Source organism: Lontra canadensis, unplaced genomic scaffold, assembly GCF_010015895.1.
Source record: "Lontra canadensis isolate GAN:19392208 unplaced genomic scaffold, GSC_riverotter_1.0 scaffold35, whole genome shotgun sequence".
In the NCBI taxonomy this organism is placed as follows: domain Eukaryota; kingdom Metazoa; phylum Chordata; class Mammalia; order Carnivora; family Mustelidae; genus Lontra; species Lontra canadensis.
In genome coordinates this window covers 9,711,669-9,720,858 of record NW_022631029.1, presented here as the reverse complement: position 1 = coordinate 9,720,858, position 9,190 = coordinate 9,711,669, and the positions used below count along the sequence as shown (strand labels likewise).

At 43.4% G+C, this 9,190-nt stretch overlaps 1 protein-coding gene across 2 annotated transcripts in view; it reads right to left on the bottom strand.

Annotated features, from left to right (window-relative positions):
* Nucleotides 1-1,543, bottom strand: part of RAD54L2 (RAD54 like 2) — a 110,982-nt gene extending 109,439 nt beyond the window's left edge. For both annotated transcript variants that reach the window (XM_032868177.1, XM_032868180.1), the window contains exon 1: nt 1,441-1,543. The gene's annotated coding sequence lies outside the window, so the exon portion shown is untranslated. The remainder of the gene's footprint in view (nt 1-1,440) is intronic.
* Between the last annotated feature and the right edge of the window lie 7,647 nt (nt 1,544-9,190).

Sequence of the window (9,190 nt, the reverse complement as noted above, 5' to 3'; positions counted from 1 at the left end):
CCTCCTCCTCCTCCTCCTCCTCCTCCTCCTCCTCCTCCTCCTCCCCAGCCACAGGTTCTCCTCCTCCTCCTCTTCCTCCTCCAAGGAAGTGAACATTGGCAAGATGATGAAAAAAATTCTAAAAACGGATTTTTTTTTTGGAAGGTTTGTTTTCTTTTCTTCATAAAATCAAGAGGATAAAAAAATCTTTTTCTCTTCCCCCTTCCCTTTTCTTCTGGGCCTTCACACCTCTAGATATCAGACACAGTTATTTTCGGAACAAATTAGGTTATAAAAATACAAGTGTGTGTGTTCCAAACTATTGATGGCAATTTAGATCTGCAGAGGTGCTCCAAAAAGTATTATAGCTTTCATATGTTCTCAAATGCCCCATTCTCGGTCCTGTGGCTACTAAAACTGAAGAAATTTTGCCTCGATGCCCCTCTCTCTTGTCTGAAGGGACTTTTCAGGATGGCTCTGATATCAGTCTCTTGCACCTGAGTGAAATTTTGTCATTGTGTCACACACATATACATATATATTTCCTTTTAGATTATCCTCTGGGAATAAGGAAAAGGACTCTGCCTGTCTAAAAGGCATTCTGATAACCATCTGGAAACAGCGGGCTCGTGGGTGAGAAAGCAGCTCACTCAAAGCCTCTGCTCCCTCAAGTGAGAGGACTTCATCCTATATTCCTATAGGACAAAGGATCCCTCAAAATTTCATTCACTTCTCTCAGCATCCTGAGGTCAAATCAACACTCTGATGTCTCCTTGCTCCAGGTCTTAAGTTTTCCCAATTGGCCTCTTAGTTTGGACTCCCTCTGTGACATAAAAAGCATATTTGGCCTCAAGGTGGGGCATACTAGGTGGCTCAATTGGTTAAGCATCTGCCTTGGGCTCAGGTCATGATACCAGTGTCCTGGGATCAAGCCCCATATCCAGCTCCCTGCTCAACAGGGAGTCTGTCTCTCCCTCTATAGCTGCCTCTTTCTCTGCTCATGCTCTGTCTCTCTAGCTACCTCTCTCTCAAGTAAATAAATAAAATCTTAAAAAAAAAAATTTGGTCTCAAGGATGGAAGCAGGTTTAGATAAGAACCCTAAAGATGACCAGAGGGAGAAGAAAGAGACCAGTGAAGTTGGGCAGAGGCTTGAAAAAGAAATTTCATTGTTTATCTCCCCTTAAAGGACCAAAAACACAACCATCAAAGACACCCATGCTGGGGCGCCTGGGTGGCTCAGTGGGTTAAAGCCTCTGCCTTTGGTTCAGGTCATGATCCCAGGGTCCTGGGATCAAGCCCTACATCGGCTTTCTGCTCAGCAGGGAGCCTGCTTCCTCCTCTCTCTCTTTGCCTGCCTCCTTGCCTACTTGTGATTTGTCTATCAAATAAATAAATAAAATCTTAAAAAAAAAAAAAAATTTTTTCAGTTAAAAAAAAAAAAAAAAGACACCCATGCTTACCTTCCTCCTTTGTTAATGATATTGGAGCAACAAGGGCCAGGGCTTGCTCCCTTGGTGATGGAAGCCCCTTCTATTCCCTCCTCCCAAGATGCCATTGCCCTTCTGTGACATCACTGTTTCCTTGCCTTCCAGGAGCTTCCCTGACTACTTGGATGATGTTATACCCTCACTACCACCTTTGTAGAATTATCCTCAATTCACCTGTAGGAAAATGGGTTCTGTTAGATGGAGTCCCTAGAGTGAGTTACATGCATACCTGCCTATTGATGGCCCTACATTCAAGTGAGGTTTAAAAATCTGGAATCTTGGGATACCTGAGTGGCTCAGTGGGTTAAAGCCTCTGCCTTCGGCTCAGGTCATGATCTCAGGGTCCTGGGATCAAGCCCCACATCGAGCTCTCTGATCAGCAAGGAGCCTGCTTCCTCCTCTCTCTCTGCCTGCCTCTCTACCTACTTATGATCCCTCTCTCTGTGTCAAATAAATAAATAAAATCTTAAAAAAAAATCTGGAATCTTCCTACTAGAATTAGACAAAATTCACCAGCAACTTGCTAATTAATCAGAAGATAAAACTAATGGAAATAGAGCGAAGTAAGTCAATCGGAGAAAGACAATTATCATATGATCTCCCTGATATGAGGGAGAGGAGATGCAACATGGGGGGTTAAGGGGGTAGGAGAAGAGTAAATGAAACAAGATGGGATTGGGAGGGAGACAAACCATAAGTGACTCTTAATCTCACAAAACAAACTGAGGGTTGATGCGGGGAGGGGGGTTGGGAGAGGGGGGGTGGGGTTATGGACATTGGGGAGGGTATGTGCTATGGTGAGTGCTGTGAAATGTGTAAACCTGGCGATTCACAGACCTGTACCCCTGGGGATAAAATATATTATATGTTTAAAAAAATAAAATTTATTAAATTAAAAAAAAAAAAAAAGAAGATAGAACTAAGCCTTCTCCATCACTTGGACTCACACCTGGGAAAAACACCCTCTTACTTTCCACTGTTTCACCACCTCCACATTCCATAGAAGCCAACTTAATCCTTCCTCCACCAACCAAACTTCCATCCCATCCTCACTTCTGGATGCCAAAGACCCCAGAAGCCATGATCACTCTTAACCAGGTTCCAAAGTGGCAGATAATTGCATTTCTTTCTTTAGTAGCCATCTTATTCTTGGGATTTTTTTTAAACTTTCTACTCACACACCACTTCCTTCATACTAGATTATAATCTCTTCCTTCATACTAGATTATAATTTTTTCTATTTTGTAAAAGATTTTATTTATTTGAGATAGATAACAAGCAAGAGAGCAGGAGCAGAGGAGCAGAGGGAGAGGAAGAAGCAGGGGCTCAGTCCTAGGCCCCCAGGATCATGACCTGAGCTGGAGGCAGACACTTAACTGACTGAGCCACCCAGGTGCCCCCTCTAAAGAAATCCACCCCAGTGGCTACTGAAAGCCAGGCAAAATTGCTATACTATAAAATTCCATGTTTGGCAGTTCTTTGAGTACAAGGCACTGTGCTGGGTGCTAAGGAATAGTAATAAGATATGCCAAGCATGGGGCGCCTGGGTGGCTCAGTAGGTTAAAGCCTCTGCCTTCAGCTCAGGTCATGATCCCAGGGTCCTGGGATCGAGCCCCGCATCGGGCTCTCTCGTCAGTGGGAAGCTGGCTTCCTCCTCTCTCTCTGCCTACTTGTAATCTCTGTCTGACAAATAAATAAATACAATCTAAAAAAAAAAAAAAAAGATTTCTTTAAAAAAAAAAAAAAGATATGCCAAGCATAACTGTAAGCATTTTACAGGTATTAACTCATTTAATCCTTATATTGACATTGTGAGATATATACAATTAGCATCCCTTCAAAGTTGGAAAAACTGAATCTGAGAAGTAAGAAGAAGGCTGGGCTTTGAGTACAGAACATCCAGGTCCAGAGTCCCCTCTTAGAACCACACACTAAAATGAATGAAGAACTATGCTTAAAATTGAACTTAGAGGGTTCTCATTAGTCGAATGTTAACTAATAAAATCCTGTTCCATGTGGATGTTCATTCAGCAGACATTTATTGTCCCCAAACTGTATTTCAGAGGCTGACCTAGGCCCTGGGGAGGACAGTACTGAACAAGAGAAAACATGTCTCTACCCTGAAGTAGCTTACCTTCTAAACAGGAGAGACAAGCAGTACAAGACAATTTCAAATTCTAACGAGTGCTGAAAAGAACATAAAGAGACACCTGTATCGAAAAGGCAGTCAGTAAAGGGGAGGAATTGGATAAGAACCTAATGAGGTAAGCTGACACCTGAATGCCAACAATGCCAGAGAGAAGCACGTGAAGGCTCAGGGAAGGAGAATTCTAGGCAGAAGGACCAGAACTCAGGGGCAGCATGGTGTGTAGTGAGAACTCCAGATGACTATCTTGGAGAGTAGAAGAGTGGCCTGTAACTCTGCTCCCAGACTGCATGGTGTTGAGGGATCACTTTAAGGGCTGGCCCTGGAAAGGGCGTGAAGGATGCTGTTGCTCAACTGTCCTAGGGAAGCTGCCCAGATTACTGTACCTGATAAATGACCATGTACATTTGCTGTCATGAACAGTTGCTTTTAAAAAAGAATAATCCTGGGGCACCTGGGTGGCTCAGTGGGTTGAGGCCTCTGCCTTCGGCTCGGGTCATGATCCGAGGATCCTGGTATCGAGCCCCACATGGGGCTCTCTGTTCAGCGGAGAGCCTGCTTCCCCCTCTCTCTCTGCCTTCCTCTCTGCCTACTTGTGATCTCTCTGTCAAATAAATAAATAAATAAATCTTTAAAAAAAAAAAAAAAAAGAATAATCCTGGAGCACCTGGGTGGCTCAGTGGGTTGAGGCCTCTGCCTTCGGCTCGGGTCATGATCCCAGGGTCCTGGGATCAATCCCCGCATTGGGCTCTCTGCTCAGCGGGGAGCCTGCTTCCTCCTCTCTCTGCCTGCCTCTCTGCCTACTTGTGATCTCTGTCTGTCAATTAAATAAATAAAATCTTTTAAAAAAATAATTAAAAAAAAAGAAGAATCCCATTCAGTTCCATCGTCTTCATCAGCTTCCTCAGAGAAACCCTCCACGACTACATACCCAGTCTAAGTAGTTGCCCTATCACCATTACACCACCCTATTTTCTCAGCCTGCAGAGAATTTAGTGCTGATATTTTTCTTCATTGGTTTATCATCTCTTTCCCCTAATTAGACTGTGAGGTCCATGAAATTAGAAACTTTGTCAATCTTACCAAGATCCCCAAGACCTAGAACAGGTACAGGAAAGCTCAATAAATATGCCTACCAAATATGAATATGTGTTGGGCCCATCCTTGAAGCAGGTCTGTGAGGCCCTGGAGATGAAAGGGGAGGGATGGAGGGTCCCTTGGACCTTCTGGGTAGAGCTTACCTGAATTATGATACTCTACAGAATAAGGTCATTTCTCCATATTATGGGCCATGGGAAAATAAAGGGGAAGGAAAGAGCTCCCTTGCACCAGGTGGGAGTGTAATGCAATGGAAGACTTGCCGAAGAAGAACTTTAAGGATAAGGCCTTGGATAGCAGAATAGCGTAGGGAAAATCAGAGCTATAGAAAGATAAGAAAGAAGTCATCCTACCTCATAACTATAGAGAACCAACTGATGGGTACCAGAGGGGAGGTCGGTGGGTGGATGGGTGAAAGCAGTGGTAGAGATTAAGGAGTGGACTCATCCTGATGAGCACCAGGTGATTAAAATAGAAACTTTAGGGGTGCCTAGGTGGCTCAGTAGGTTAAGCCTCTGCCTTTGGCCCAGGTCATGATCTCAGGGTTCTGGGATCAAGCCCCACATCGGGCTCTCTGCTCAGCGGGGAGCCTGCTTCCTCCTCTCTCTCTCTGCCTGCCTCTCTGCCTACTTGTGATCTCTTTCTGTCAAATAAATAAATAAGATCTTTAAAAAAAAATAGAAACTTTAAAAAGTAAAACTAAGAAGGGCACCTGTGTGGGTCAATCAGTTGAGTATCAAACTCTTGATTTGGGCTCAGGTCATGATCTTGGGGCCATGGGATTGAACCCTGCATCAGGCTAAACGATCAGCAGAGAATCTGCTTGAGGTTTTCTCTCTCGCTCTCCCTCTGCCCCTCCCCCTTGCGCTCTCCCTCTCTCTCTAAAATAAATAAATAATGATTTTAAGAAAATTGTAGGGACCTATTTAGAAACTGTCCCTGCTCCCCTTCCCCCAGTCCCGGAAACCAGCTTCAGGTAACAAAGCCCAGATACAACGGTGGGTCAGGCCAGGTGGAGACATCCGATCAGTGGGGGAATGCATACTGTCTCCCTGGTTACCAAGGAGTATGGGCCCCGCCCTTTGGGCGCCAATCCCAATCAAGGTGTAATAGGCTGGTTCAAATGTCTACTAGGGTCAATTGTAACTCAGTTGGTCACCTAGCATCACTGTGGAGTTTCCTGTGTGTGTTACAATCTCATTGGCCACCTGTGCGTGGCCAGGCCCAACCACATGGCCTTCGCCCTTAAAAGCTAGTCTGTGAAACAGAGAAGGGTCGCCCTCTCTTGTAAGAGGTGCGTCCCCGAACGTTCGGTGAGATTCTTTTTTTTTTTTTTTTTTTTAAAGATTTTATTTATTTATTTGACAGACAGAGATCACAAGTAGACAGAGAGGCAGGCAGAGAGAGAGAGAGGGAAGCAGGCTCCCTGCTGAGCAGAGAGCCCGATGCGGGACTCGATCCCAGGACCCCGAGATCATGACCTGAGCCGAAGGCAGCGGCTTAACCCACTGAGCCACCCAGGCGCCCCGTTCGGTGAGATTCTTGATGCTTGGCACGAAATAAAGCTTTGCTTGACCTTCGCTTTGTATCAGTCTCGCTCCTTTAATCATGGACCCATTATTGGGGCATAACAAAAATAAAAATAAAAGAGATCATTCCAGCTGGACTTCAGAGTTTGTTCTATGGTTGGAATGGGTCGTTCCTGGCTTCTCAGTATAACTCCCAATAGTTCTGTCAGTGGCCACTCCCATATCACTTTAGAGCCAAAGCCTTGGTGGCTGAGGTTCCATTTAACTTGTCCTGGGTTAGGACTGAGTGGGAAATGTGAGGGACTCTGGACTTCAGTAACTTCACTATCTCTGGATACTCCCAGAGGCAGGGTTCCTTTTCACAATAAAAACACTCAGAAAACCAAGAAAGAAAGGAACTTCCTTAACATGATAAAGGGCACTTACAACAAAACCACAGCTAGGGGCACCTGAGTGGTGCATTCATTAAGCATCTGCCTTCTGCTCCGGTCTCCTTGGCAGGCTCCTGGGATGGAGCCCCAAGCCCCCACCCCCACCCCCATTCATCGGGAAGCCTGCTTCTCCCGCTCCCACTCCCCCTGCTTGTGTTCCTTCTCTAGCTGTGTCTCTGTCTGTCAAATAAATAAGTAAAATCTTTAAAACAACAACAACAGCCGCAAACCTACAGCTAATATCATACTCAAAGGTGAAGTACTGAAAACTGAACGCTTTCTCCTCCAGACCAGGAACAAGATCAGGATGTCTGTTTCACCGCTGCTATTGTACGGGAAGTTCTAACCAGAGCAATTAGGAGAGAAAAAGATGAAAAGCATCCAAATTGGTCCTTTCATGATTTAAAAAAAAAACACACGCACACCAAAAAACCAAAAACTCAACATAGTAAAGGCTTTATTTGAAAAGCCCACATCATATAGTCAATGGTGAAAAACTAAAACCTTTCCCTCTACGATCAGGAACAAGACAAGGCTGTGCACTCTCACCACTTCTATTCAACACAGTACTGGCAGCCCTAACCAGAACAAGTAGGCAAGAAACACAAATAAAAGGCATCCAAATTAGAAAAGAAGTAAAATTCTCTGTTCACACATGACAGGACCTTATACGTAGAAAATGCTAAAGATTCTGCACCCCCCAAAAAGGACTAATAAATATTCAGCAAAGTTGCAGGATACAAAACCAGCATATGAAAATCAGTTACATTTCTGTACATGAACACTGAACAACCTGGAAAGGAAACTAAGAACACAATTCCATTTACATTAGCATCAAAAAGAATAAAATACAAATACAAAAACAATGAATAGTGTTATGCTGAAAATAAATTTAAAAAAATGATTAAAGAAAAAGAAAAAAAAAGAATAAAATACTCAGTAATAAACTGAAGACAAAACATTTGTACTCTGAAAACTATAAAACATTGGTATAAGAAATTAAAGAAAAGGGGCGCCTGGGTGGCTCAGTTGGTTAAGTGACTGCCTTAGGCTCGGGTCATGATCCTCGAGTCCCGGGATGGAGTCCCACATCGGGGTCCCTACTCCGTGGGGAGTCTGCTTCTCCCTCTGAACTTCTTCCCTCTCATGCTGTCTCTCACGCTCTCTCTCTCAATTAAATAAATAAATAAAATCTTAAAAAAAAAAAGAAATTAAAGAATATACAAAGAAATGGAGAGACATTCCGTGTTCGTGAACTGAAGACCTAATAATGTTAAAATGTCAATGCCACCTAAAGCAATCTACACAGTTCATGCAATCCCTATCAAATTGCAATGGTTTTGTTTCTGTTTTTGTTTTTCGCAGAAATAGAAAAATCCATCCTAAAATTCATGTGGAGTCCCACAGGACCCCAAAGGGCCAAAACAATCTTGAAAAAGAGCAAAGCTGAAGATTATCCTGAAGACTTACTACAAAGCTACAGGAATCAAAACAGTATGGTACTGGGGCGCCTGGGTGGCTCAGTGGGTTAAGCCGCTGCCTTCGGCTCAGGTCATGATCTCAGGGTCCTGGGATCGAGCCTCGCATCGGGCTCTCTGCTCAGCAGGGAGCCTGCTTCCCTTCCTCTCTCTTTGCCTGCCTCTCTGCCTACTTGTGATCTCTCTCTGTCAAATAAATAAATAAAATCTTTAAAAAAAACACAACAGTATGGAACTGGCATAGAGACAGGCACGTAGACCAACGGAATAGCATAGAACCCAGAAATAAACCCTTACATTATATGGTCAAATGGTTTTCTAAAAGGATGCCAAGACCATTTAGTGGGGGAAAGGAGAGTCTTTTCAACAAATGGTGCGGGGAAAACTGGATATCTACATGCAAGAGGGAAATTGGACCCTTACCTTACACCATACAAAAAAGTTAACTCAAAATGGATCAAATACCTAAATGTAAAACCTAAAGCTATAAAAACTCTTTTTTTTTAAAGATTTTATTTATTTATGTGACAGAGAGAGAGAGAGAAACAGTGAGAGCAGGAACATAACCTTGAGAAGTCATCTGTTCTTTTTCCATTTCACAGATGAGGACAATATGCTGCTGCAGAGAGCAGGCGAGCAGGCTTCCCACCAAGCAGGGCGTCCGACATGGGCTCAATCCCAGGACCCTGGGATCATGACCTGAGCCAAAGGCAGACGCTTAACGACTGAGCCATCCAGGTGCCCCTATAAAAACTCTTAAAAAAGCTATAAAATTATTATAAAACATAGGACAATAGCTTTATGACATTAAATTTGGCAACTATTTCTTGGATATGACAACAAAGGCACAAGCAACAAAAGAAAAACAGACAAATTTGGCTTCTTGAAAGTCAAATACCAGTATGTATCAAAAGACACCATCAACAGAGTGAAAAACACAAACCATGGTGTGGAAGAAATATTTCAAATCATATATCTGATAAAGGATTGATATCCAGAATATAAAAAGAACTCCTACAATTCAACAACAACAAAAGACAA